Raw genomic sequence first — 13,107 nt, forward strand, 5'->3', positions numbered from 1 at the left:
CCTTGAGCATGTCCTGCAAGCAAATGGAGCGTAAAACAACTCCCTTGACCCATCATGCATGCGACTGGGGCTAAGGAGACTCAAATCATGCTTCATCAGCTCATAACTTGCCTCAACGTCTTCCTGTGCTTGAGTAGCCTTCGTAGGACCTCTGGAAGTCTCTGACACCTCCGCAACGCTCCTACAAATCACTGTAAGGTCACCAACATCATCACAATTCAAGCTAGGTTGACTAGGATGCCAACCAACAACCAACCTAAGCATCTGAGCCATCAAACTATTCCTCAACATCTATGCCATCAATATGCAGCTCTAGAACCTGTCAGACATCCTCCAACATCTACACAACCATCACAAGGCAAAGACATGTAGATCCTCTCAAAGCCCAAGGTACAACATGTCAACATAAGAGATCTAATCCGGGACATGGATACCATGGAGACCTAATCAACAAGGCTCCTCAACACTAACTCTTGAAGCAACAATCACCATATGTATGCAACAACATGATCATGAAGACCATCATCATGGGAAGGCCTCCAAGCTAGTGAAACACACCATCATCCAACTCATCATGGCATAAGACCATATACACCTCAAGCTATTCTAGTGTAGTAGACATGCCAAGAACCATCCATCACATCTCCAAGCTAGTCCAGGATAGTAGACATGCCAAGGACCATATACAGATCATCCATAATCACCTCAATCATCAAACACCTCAACCATCTGCAACCCAAGCAACCAGGTTGACATCAATGAAAATCAACCACACATATGCAACATTGCAATGCACATCAACGCCAACAATCTCCCCCTTTGCTGCCATATGTCCATGGCTTCTACAATTGTAGCATTTTCTCCTTTTTAATCTTCTTTTAGCTGCTCTTATTAGATGAGAAGATTTTATCTCTTTGTAACAATTTGTTACTTGGTGTCCATTTATACCACAGTTGTAGCATCAGTTGATTTTATTATTCTTATTTGGCCTTTTTTTCTTATTATTCGTGTGCTCCATCTTTGATTTCTAGTTGTGTTGATGGCTCTTTTTTTTGCTACGTTTTCTATTTCTATCACCGGTTATTCTTGTAGCTATAATCATGGAAACTTTTAGGGGCTAATATTCGCACATGGACTAATTTTCCATGATTTTTCCAACAAAAATATTTGCCAATTTCCATTTTTTATAAAGATGATTCGCCCAAATTTTACAATATAAAATTATTTTACCTTAAAAATCGCCAACATTATATAGAGTGTATATATAAAATTATTATAAATTGAATATTTTACAAATACATCAATAAAAAATTTATAGTTTGCATATTAGGGACTAGTGATATTCGTCAATGCTTTTAAACTTCAAGATAATTTTCCATCTTTAAAAATTTCCCTAGCTGCAATTAAATTGGTTTCTCCTTTGTGCATGCTACAATCTGATTTGATATGCATTGCTATTGACTTGTTGTCATGCATGAAGGTGATGCATGGTGTTGGCTATTGTAGTGAATTTATATTTCAGCTATGCATTATGGTACTTCATCACTTGGTGTCATTTATTATTGGTATATATTATTGATGGAGCCTTGTATTATGCTCACGAAATCATGGATTCTTATTGTAAATCATTTGATATGAGTCTTAGAGTCTTGAGCCATGATTGGATCATGTGTATAATGAGTTATGAGTTTTGTTGCATCTATGTATGGGTTGCTAGGAGTGTCGATACAGCCATGTATGTCATGTATTATTCTTGTACGCTCTCATACTTATCATGGAGATACATTCTTGAGTCATGTATGCATTGAGAGAGAGTCATGTGAGTTATGGTTCAGCCATATATGGGCTTATTGATGTACTTGTATAATCATGCATTATCATAGCCATATAGTAGGCATGTGAGTCCATGTACTTTGTTGCATATCTTTTGGTCATAGTATTTGGTCCATGTGGAGTAGTCTCTTGCATATGGAAAGGAGGCATTGTCAGCCATGTACATCAGTTTACATTCAGCCATGGAGATGTTTGTATTCAGTGAAGTATGGTTGATCATACTAGTATGACCTATCATCATGGATTTGTTGTTTCCATTTCTACTTCAGAAAGATGTTGCATTGTTGATGGTGATGTATGATTTTTCTGTTGTTGGATAGTATATTGTGGAGAGGACGTATTTGTTGTTGTTGCTTCAAAGTTGGTTGGATATTTTTTGTTGCTACTATGGAATTGATTATTGTTGTTGTTGCTAGTAGATCACATTATGTTGTTTTTTCTATGTGTTGGTGATTTGATTTGTTGTTGCTACTATGTCATGGATTATGTTGTTGTTGTTGCTTCAGGGGAGAGAAAATGTGTTTCAGATATTGTTGTTGTTGCTTATTGTAATGTTGCTAAGTGAGAGAGTTTATTGTTGTTGATTGTAGAAGATGTATTTTTTTTCTCTAGTGTGTTGTTGGTTGGGCATATCTTATGTCCAAGGGGAGTTCAGTGCACATATCTTACAGAGGGAGTATTGTTGTATTTTAGTCTTGCACCTGCATATGATATTGAGTGGAGTTACGTTTTTTTTATAGAGCCCATTGCATGGAGAAGAGTATATAGCATTTTTCTTTGACATATTTTTCCCTTTTCCATTGTTGTCAAAGGGGGAGAATGTGACTATGATGATTAGATGATTGTTTCAACTGGGGGGTTGACATCAATGCCAAAGCGGGAGATTGTTGGCATTGATGTGTGTTGCAATGTTGCGGATGTGTGGTTGATTGTCACTGATGTCAACCTCCCAGCTGAAACAATTGTTTGATCATCATCCTCACATTATCCCCCTTTGACAACAATGGAAAAGGGAAAAATATGTTAGAGAAGAATGTTATTTGATCCCCTACATGTAAGGGGCTCTGATACCTATATTGTTGGCATTAATGTGTGTTGCAGATGTGTGGCTAATTGTCATTGATGTCAACCTCCTAGTTGAAACTATCATATGATCATCAGCCTCACATTATCCCCCTTCGAAAACAATGGAAAAGGGAAAAATATGTCAGAGACGAATGTTATTTACTCCCATACATGCAAGGGGCTCTAATACCTATATTGTTTCCATTGATGTGTGTTGCAGTGTTGCAGATGTGCGGTTGATTATCATTGATGTCAACCTGATTGCTTGGGTTGTAGATGGTTGAGGTGTTTGATGATGGAGGTGATTATGGATGATATGTAGATGGTCCTTGGCATGTCTACTAGCATGGACTGGCTTGAGGTGTAGATGGTCTAATGCCATGATGAGTTGGATGATGGTGTGTTGAACTAGCTTCTAGGCCTTCCCATGATGATGGTATTCATGATCATGTTGTTGCATACAGATGGTGATTATTTCTTTAGGAGTTAGTGTTGAGGAGCCATGTTTATTAGGTCTCCATGTCCCAGATTAGGTCTCTTATGTTGACATGTTGTACCTTGGGCTTGGAGAGGATCTACATGTCTCTGCCTTGTGATGGTTGTGCAGATGTTGGAGGATGTCTGACAGGTTCTGGAGCTACATATTGATGGCAGAGATGTTGAGGAATAGTTTGATGGCTCAGATGCTTAGGTTGGTTGTTGGTTGGCATCCTAGTCAACCTAGTTTGACTTGTGATGATGTTGGTGATGTTGCAATGATTTGTAGGAGTGTTGCAGAGGTGTTAGAGACTTCCAGAGGTCCTACAGAGGCTAGTCAAGCTTTGGAAGAAGTTGAGGCAAGTTATGAGCTGAGGAAGCATGATTTTGAGTCTCCTTAGCCCTAGTCGCATGCATGATGGGTCAAGGGAGCGGTTTTAGGCTCCAGTCGCTTGCAGGACATGATCAAGGGAGCGGTTATAGCTCGATTTGCTTAGAGAAAAATACTAAGGGAGCTACTGAGGGATTTCACGAGTTTTTCTCTGCATTCCTCTCATTTCTTAGCCAATTTTGGTGTTGTGGTGATGTTATTGATCAGGTATTTTCGGCATATAGTCAGAAAAAGTTTGTGGGCCCTCTAGAAGTTGATCAAGGTTGAATATATTAAAGGGATAGTGGAGTTAGTGATTGATTTGGTCAAGAATCTTTCCTCAACCAAATCTGAAGCATGTGAATAGATTTGTTGATTCTTCCATAACTTGTTGCATTTATTCAATTAATCGTCTTAGAAAATGTTAAATAGAAGAAGGCTTTGAGTTCATTTGGTTGGTTGCTTGGAGAGTGTGTGAGAATTCTATTATGAGAGCATTGTGTGTGAGTGTGGAGTGAGTGGAGTATGTATTAGTTGATTACATATTTTATGCAGAGATATATCAGATATTTGTGAGCAAAAATCAGATATAGAGTTCAGAAGAAGACGCAGAATTTTTGTTCATTGTGGAAAAATTTTGGAAGATTTAGGTGTGTTTGAGAGCAGTGATTTTGGTGAGTAGAAGAGAAGAAATTCCCCCCTCCAGGTCAGAGTATGATTTAGATTTGATGAGCAAAATTCTAGAGTTTTTGGGTTGTTCATGTTGAGTGAATTGAGAACCCAGTCTGAAAATATATGAAACATGGTTTGCATGGTGCAAGTGAAGGTTTGGAGGCTTCAGTATAGACATTGATTTGGTTGGTTCATAGTAGGAAGAGTTTTCTCCATCCAATAGGATTTGGACAATCCAATGGTGGTTGGGTGAGGATGGAGCTTCCAGTGGATGGGAGTCCGTAAATCTGCGAGAGAAACAAATTTATGAATTGATAGATGTTACAATACTATATAGAAAGCCAAGTATTTCGTTTTATGGTTGTAAGCTGATCCATGTAAAAGATTTCAGCAAATTAATAGAAGATTTGAGTAGCGTGGTTTTCTCCCAAAAGGGTTTACACCAGAAATCCTTGTGTTCTTGTCTGTGCATGTTTGTATTTCTCATGGTTATTCCTCGTGGTTGTTATGATTTCTGTTTACTATTGCTTATATGTTTTGATGAACTAATGTTATGGATTTGTGTGGATAATGACATAGAGGAAAAAGTATAAATTGGTGAAAATTGATTAAATTTCCATCATTATTGATTCACCCCACCCCTCTTAGTAGTGAATATATTTCCAACAATTGGTATCAGAGTCGGCTCCTTTATTGTACCTTGTCCACTGAAAGTAGAATTCAAGAAGGGACAATGGTTGGCCATTGTGGTGTAGGTAAATCTCCTCTACAGACAAAGGTGATCCCTCTATCCCTAGAGTGGGTCTAGCCGCAAACAGAACAACCTAATGAAAACTTCCTTAAACTAGAATCGAATAAGAGGGCCTACCTCTTATAATGCTACTCCGCTTGATGATGACCTTGCTCCTTTACAACATCAAACGTAATAACATACAATCGCATTCAATTTACTTAAAAATTCAAGGAGTCTTAAGCCATTAAATGTAATATGACACTCAATGTAGGAAATAAATCATTATTTGTATTGATATAAAGCTCAGAAAGAGATACAACCAAAGCCTTGACGTTGTAGGTCTCCTCCGACGTATCTAGGTTCCAACACCACTTCTAACATCTCATGGTTAGCCTCAACAATGGGAGTTTAAGGTTTCTTCCCTTTAGTTCCAAACCAAATCAAACACACTATTCTCCCTTTACACACATGAACTAGAAAACGAAACTCTATAGATATCTTGTTGGTTATTCAAGCTCCAAAAAAGACTAGTTCAACTTGGAAAAAGAGGAGTTTATATAGCTTTGATGGGGGCAGATGGTTCCTCTTATTATGGATAGGCCTTAGCTCTTGGGTTTGTTCCATCTCAACAGGAGAAAGGATCCCAAACTAAATTCCTCGGCTCTATCTAGCCCAACCATTTACCAGACTTCCGTTACGAAGCTTTTAGACATAGAAGCTTCGACTCCATATTTAAAAAACTTGCCAAAAGAGGATCGAAACGAATGATGAAGGCCTCACTTGCGACATACAGTGTTAGGCCTAGTTTTAAACTCTGTAAATCGGCACAATAAGGAATTGAGCACTAGCGCCGATCTTGTAAACTGGGATAAAAGAAATATTCTTGGGAAATGATGCAAAAGGGAAATGTTCTACCCATGAAGTGAGGCATAAGGGCAATCTCTTTATGATGGGAAAGCATGTAAGGTTCACTATAGAGGTCCTCCAAGATTGAGGAACAGGGAGTACAGGGAGAGTGACAAAATGTTGTATAACAGATGCCCCCTAAAGCATGAAGGTCGAACTAGAGTGAGGGGTGAAATGCTTTACAAGTAGATGCGTGGAACCAAAGATTGTCACCGGAGAACCTGCAAGCAATCATAGATACATATACATCACTAAAATCTCTAATAAATGATACATGAATCATGGTATGGACACATCCACCCAGAGAATGATCATGTAAATGGATCCAAGGCATGGGCGCAGCCATCCTATAAGGAGGATCATATCGAAACCAAGGTATGGTCAGAGCCATCCAATAATGAGAAGGATCGCATATAACAACTCATGGTATGGTCGCAGCCATCCATCTGAAAGAGACATGTATATTAGCATGATCATGTCACATCGCCTTGCAACCTGGACTTTTGTAATTTGAGCCCAGGGTCTTGCACTCCAACACGACCCGATCAAAGTACAAATTCTAACATGTGAATAAGTGCGTTGAAGTCGAACATGCTAGAAAGTCGTTTGATTACCAGTCAATGATGCGAACCATTAACAAGCGCGAGAGAAACCACCAATAATGACAATGGCTCTCAAGGTACCAGCAGCACAATTCACGGAATGTGAAAAGGAAATGAAGTCGAACATCCGTGAAATCACCTGATCGAAAGCCAATGATGTGAACTTGTCTTCGAGTGCCAAGAACTTGCCATTAGGGCATGCAAGCCCTAAGGTACTAGAAGGGAGTCTCTCGGTCAACTTCCTGGATAATGAGCTGAAGTCGACGGGAAGTGACCTTGGCAAAGGAGGGCCATGATGTATCCCACATCATCGATGTGAGACAAAGGGATTTAATGATTTTGGATGATATAGAGAGTCAAGAATGAGTGTAACTACAAAAGGATAACTCTTGAGCATATCAATGACACGACTACGGAGTTTGGCAGCTTTTGGATCCATAGGAAAATTCATGATGACGCGGCAGAGATCAAATGGAAAGGAAAAAATGAACGGCCCAACCTAGGAAATTCAATGATGAAGTGAGGATATCCCAACCCAACACGAAGCAGAAAGCTTCATGTTTAAGAGTGAATTTTCGACACAATTGATGGAATTTCCAATTTTCCCCCACCATTTCTGGCAAGTACCCCAATTATTTTTTACTGCAATATTGAAGGGGATAGCATGTGCTCGCACTGTAAATCCATCCTTTGGATGAATCCAACCTAGTAATATTAGTGAGCCCTAGGAAGGAGAAGCTCATGTCTGTCATGGCGATGAATCCGATGTCTTTTAAGTTTAACGAGTCCGAAAAAGGTGTAACTCGGTATCTTTTCCATATTCAAAGAGTTTGAAAAAGACATGGAAAAGAAAACTCCAAAAGGTCCATTTTCGTACATTTGTGTCTCTCAAGTCTAAAAAGGTAGAAAAAAATACTTGAGATAACCACTTGACCATGTCAGTCAAGGAGTACCTTTTTCGTAAATAGTTTATCCCAACTCGAAAAAGGGGTAAACATATACTGGGTAAATGACATTTCGCAGCCTTTAACGAGTTCAAAACGACAAGAGCTCGGTAATATTTTCGTGTTTAAAGAGTCGGAAAAGAGCTTGAAAGTGGACCCCCTGTTTTTATTCACTTTAACGAGTAAAAAAGGGAAAAATACTCGGCAGTATTTTCATTTGAGTTTTTATGAGTCGAGAAAAGAGATTAAAGACAACTCCAGTATCATCATCAGTAATCTGTCACTTGTCGTTACACAAGAGGCAAACGTATTATCCAATTTCTAAGGTAAAAATAGAGGGAAAATGCTTTTTAAAACCCTAAAATATCATGAAAAATGAATACAAAGGGGAAAAATTAAATCATTTTTACCATTTTACCTTTTTACCTTGGTGGAGCAATTTTCTACCCATTTGTTCCCTAGATTTTCAGGAGCAGATTGCAGCAGATCCAGGAGGTCGATTAACGATCCGTCAGTTGCACCCATAGCTTTATTTTTATGCTTTTTTTTCCTGTTTTTAACCGTTTTTTGGATTTCTTGAGGAGATCTTAGCAAAAAAAATCGCCCTCGGTTGGCACTAGATCTAGCCTTGGGATCGCGTCGATCGAGGGTCACTAACACGACCACTTGCGCCGATGCCGAGAGTAAGAAAAAATTGATTTTTTGCTCCATTTCTCTACTTTGAATCCAAATTTCTTCAATCAAGGATGAATTTTGACTTGATGCTATGGTTTTTGCAGGCAAAATAATGGTCAATTGGAAAGAACATGAGCATGAGGCAATCGATTCATAGGCATTGGCAGACCCAAACTGTTTAAATTCCCTGAGGAACTGTGGGCTCCTCAAATTCTTCCTCACAATGGGTCTTCGAGCTCAACCTGAGTTGCTGCAATATTTGATCAGTCTTTGGGACATTAATCGAGAAGTTTTTGTGATCCGGGATCAAGAACTGGAATTAGAAACTTCTGACATCTATTTCATCACCAGACTGTCCCGAAGAGGGGAACCAGTTAATATGTATGGGGCCAGGCCTATTGGGGCAAGCGTGAACATGTTGCTTGCAGAACACTGCCCAGAAGCACTGAAATCAAAGAGTGGCAAGGTAGATATCATGATTGTTAACGACCTTGTGCTGAAAATGCTGCTCTTGACTATAAACAGAGTGGCTAGGGCTCAAGCATTGTTGTTGGCATTATGATACAGGTATTGTCCTTGATGGCAACTCACTCAAATGACAAGATTATAGTACAGCAAGTAAATAGCAAAGAATTAATGATCAGAGAGGTATACGCAGGGTCACTATGACAAAGGAGCATATACACGCAAGTTCACCATAGACCAAGTCGCGTATACGTACACATGCACTTTCACAAAAGGGAAAGCGCGTACATGTTGGAAAACTAAGTTTTGGTATTTGGTCCATGGTATTTTGGTCCTAAGTGGTATTGGTCCATGGTATTTGGTCTGAAGTATTGACTCCAGGTATTGGGTCCAAGGTATTGGTCCTATGTGGTTTTGGACCATGGTATTGAGAGAGGCCTAAACCTATATAAGGAGAAGGAGATCATTAGGCCAGGGTGCAAGGGTGTAAGTGATGAATATCTGATGAAGTGTGAGGTCTAGTATGCTGGTTATGGGTTTGTGATGCTTTGCATGATCTGAACCAAGGATGTACCTATGCGGTTGATGAAGGTTGATGGACCGAGATCATGAAGACTAAAATGCATTATCATTATATGGCATGATCATGAATAGATCTTAATACTGATGCATGTCTTATCCTTTATATCTTATGTTCTGGGTATATCTAAAGTTGAAAATCGCAGCGAAGGTATAAGTAAATATTTTCATATCTGTACGCGGGTTCCCTTTGTTGAAAGAGCGTATATATGCTGGTTCGACACAGCCAAGTAGCGTATACATTATGAGATTTGATATTTGAGGTTGTTGTTGATTCTAGTGGTTGTTGCAGAGTTATGGGTTCTGCTCTGTGTTCTGGTGACTGTGTTTTGCTGACAGGGCTTCAGTGATACAGTTTTTATTGGTGCAAAGGAGATTGGTTGATGCAGATATACTTGATGTTTGATTGATGTTGTTGATGGATCCAGTCTGAAAATTTATGAAACATGGTCCCTGGAAGAAAAGAGAAGGTCGTAGCCTTCTGTAGGTCGGCGCCTACGTACTAGTAAATATATATTGGCTAGTACAAGAGCTAGGGGGTTGTAGCTCCCTTCTAGTAGAAGCTAGAGAATGAGAGAAGGTTGTAGCCTTCTGCAGGTGGGTGCCTATGTATTGGTATGAGTCTGCGCCAGTACAACATTGTAAACAGGTTTTTCTTATCTTAAAGAAAATAGAAGCAGGTGGTTTTTGTCCCGCATTGGGTTTCCACCTTATATCATGGTGTTCATGTGTGCTTCTTATGTGTGATGATCTGTTCTATTTTAATGCACCTATTTACTGTTTATATGGTTAATAATGTTCTGATGCACTCATTAAAGATCAACATATGATGAATTAACTGAATCATAAGTTTGCTAGATATACGCTAGTTGCATTAAACATAGTTGCGTATACATGCGGGTTGCCTTCACTGAAGTAGCGTATATGAATCTGATAATGAAAATGAAAGGTTATTGATTTGCTAATACTGATTCACCCCCCCCCTCAGTATTATTTCCAACAATTGGTATCAGAGCAGGTCCTTCAGAAGAAGCTTGATCGCTTGAAGGAAGATCCATCAGGATGAGTAATCAAGAAAGAGAGGGATCCATCAGACCACCAATCTTCGATGGGAGCAATTTTGTTTACTAGAAGATAAGAACCACAGCCTATCTACAATCGCTTGGAATGGATATTTGGGAAATTGTGGAAGGAGGATATACATTTCCGTCAGCAATTCCTACAGATACGGCAGATAGAAAGCAATATGAACTCAATGCCAAAGTTGTTACTATCTTATTGGCAAGTTTGTCAAAATCAGAGTTTGTCAAGGTCATGCAACTCAAATCAACCAAAGAAATATGGGACAAAATCATTCTAAGCTACGAAGGAGACGCTCAGGTAAAACGTGCTAAGCTTCAAACTCTCAGAATTCAGTATGAAACTCTTAAGATGCATAGTGATGAAAGCATAGCTCATTACTTCCTACGTATAGATGAGATTGTCAATTGCATGAAGAATCTGGGTGAAGAAATTAAGGAAGTTGTCTTAGTTGAGAAGGTTTTTAGATCCTTGTCTGCTAAATTTGAATCCAAAGTGTCTGCCATAGAAGAAAAGGAGGATTTGTATAATATCACTATGACGCAGCTTCACGGAATCTTAACTGCTTTTGAAATGAGAAAAGGAGGACCATCAGATATGAGAGAAGCTGCATTTAAAGTATCAGCAAAGGGAAAAGAAAAACTCAGTGAATCAGGATACATTTCAGAAGAAGAATATGAGGTAAATTTTGTCAAGAATCTTCAACGGGGATCTAGAAGGTTCAAAGGTAAGCTACCTTTCAAATTTTTTTCTTGTGGTAGAGTTGGTCATTACGCTGCTAGATGCCCTCATAACAAAGGAAAGATGTTTGAAGAAGGTAATAGAAGTTATTATACTCATGATAATAGTAATGACTCATCCAATAGTGATGAAGACATTAGACTTCTCATGGCATATGAAAATAATGACGTAGAAAAAGAAGAAGTTACCAGATTAAAAGTTCAGCTGGAAACAATAACCAGAGTAAGGGAGCAGCTGCAGGATGTAGTAAAAGATCATAACATAACAATCCAGAGACTTGAAGCTAAGATCCTCTCTCTAAAAGAAGATCTTGAAGAATCAAAGAAGTAGAATGAAGAATCTCTTGAAGAACAAGAACATCAAGGGCTCGAATTAAGGAAACAAGTGGAAGAAGGAAGAAAAGCTGAAGAAAACATAAAGAAGCAATATCTAGAAAAGGAAGAACAACATCAGGTTAAGGTAAATATCTTAAAAGGTAAATTAGAAGAAAAGGATAAACTATTACGATTTCAAGACAGTACTAAGATTTCGGATGATATTCTTAGTAGTCAAAGATCCCCTGCTATCAAAACTGATCTTGGATTTTATGAAACTGTTGAAGGTGAATCTAGCTCACAGGGTGAGGGGAGGAATTCTAATGCAAAATCTGAAATAATGAACAAGGAGATAAGTGGTCAACCCCAGCAACAACCAAGGAAAGAAAATCTTTTGCTCCTAACTGTGGAAGTGATAGACGGTTATTTCCTCCAATGATTAATGTTGAATGTTATGAATGTCATAATCTTGGACATGTTGTAGCCAGATGTAGAAGTAGAATGGTTCAAGACAATCACACAGAAATATCATCACGTTCCAGGTACTTTAATGGATATTGTTTTGCTTACAATATGTTTGGTCACAAATCTATTGATTGTAATAAAAGGAATATAAAACATCTAAGATGTTATGCATGTAACAAGTTTGGACATAAAGTAAAGGAATGCAGGAGAAAAATTCGGACACCAAAGCAAAAGGAGCATACATCATCTCAATCTCAAGAGACAGAATTAGTGTCAGAAAGATGTGGCATAACTCAGTTAGCAAACATAACAGACCCAGGGGAAGCTGAAAGTGTAAACCTTCAGTATTCCATTTTGCATACGTGGATATTATGAAGCGAAGTCGCATATATACGTGAGTTAGAGGCTGCATAATCGCGTATATGGACCTCTGAAGAAAAAGCAGCAGAACAGATTCAGGAAAAGAAGTCTGATATGGTTTGGTCATGGTATATGTTGGTTGGCAGGGTTCAGGGGGAGCATATGCTTTGACTAATGCATTGTTGGCATTATGGTTAGAAGACTTTGGTCATGATGCTTATGATACATCTTGCTACTGATTGTTGGTTGGCCGAGAGAATGGTATTGCAGGTTACAGGTCTGGATGCTGGTGATAGATCCTTATGGTGCAGGTCATACATAGTGTATGATAGTTGTTGATAACTATCATGGTCTTGTTTAGATATCTGGTCTATTGACATGTATATCATTTAGGTCATGAAAAGACCTAATTTGTATCCCCACTTGGTTGGGTGGATGAGTCAAAATGGTGTATCCCCACTTGGTTGGGAGATTGATGTATGTATGAGTCTTTGGTGATAGGAAGGTCATTGGCGATGTATGTATAGAGTCATGTTATTCTTTTGCAGACCTTGCATGTGCTCAGGGGGAGCATGGACGAATTGGTACATCTTGGCATGTACAAAGGGGGAGTTCGATCAAAGAATTCAAAATGTGCTCAGGGGGAGCATGGACGGATTGATACATCTCAGCATGTACAAAGGGAGAGCTCAATCAGAAATTTCAGCATGTACTCAGGGGGAGTATGGACAGCAGAATGTATATCAAGGAAGAGAATATCTTGGTCTGCCCTTTGCCCTTGATGTCAAAGGGGGAGAGTGACTTGGTGTGGTTGTTGCCATCAAGT

Source organism: Pinus tabuliformis, chromosome J (genome assembly GCF_031772625.1).
Source record: "Pinus tabuliformis cultivar Carrire ecotype Pingquan chromosome J, CPIR1, whole genome shotgun sequence".
Lineage (NCBI taxonomy): Eukaryota > Viridiplantae > Streptophyta > Pinopsida > Pinales > Pinaceae > Pinus > Pinus tabuliformis.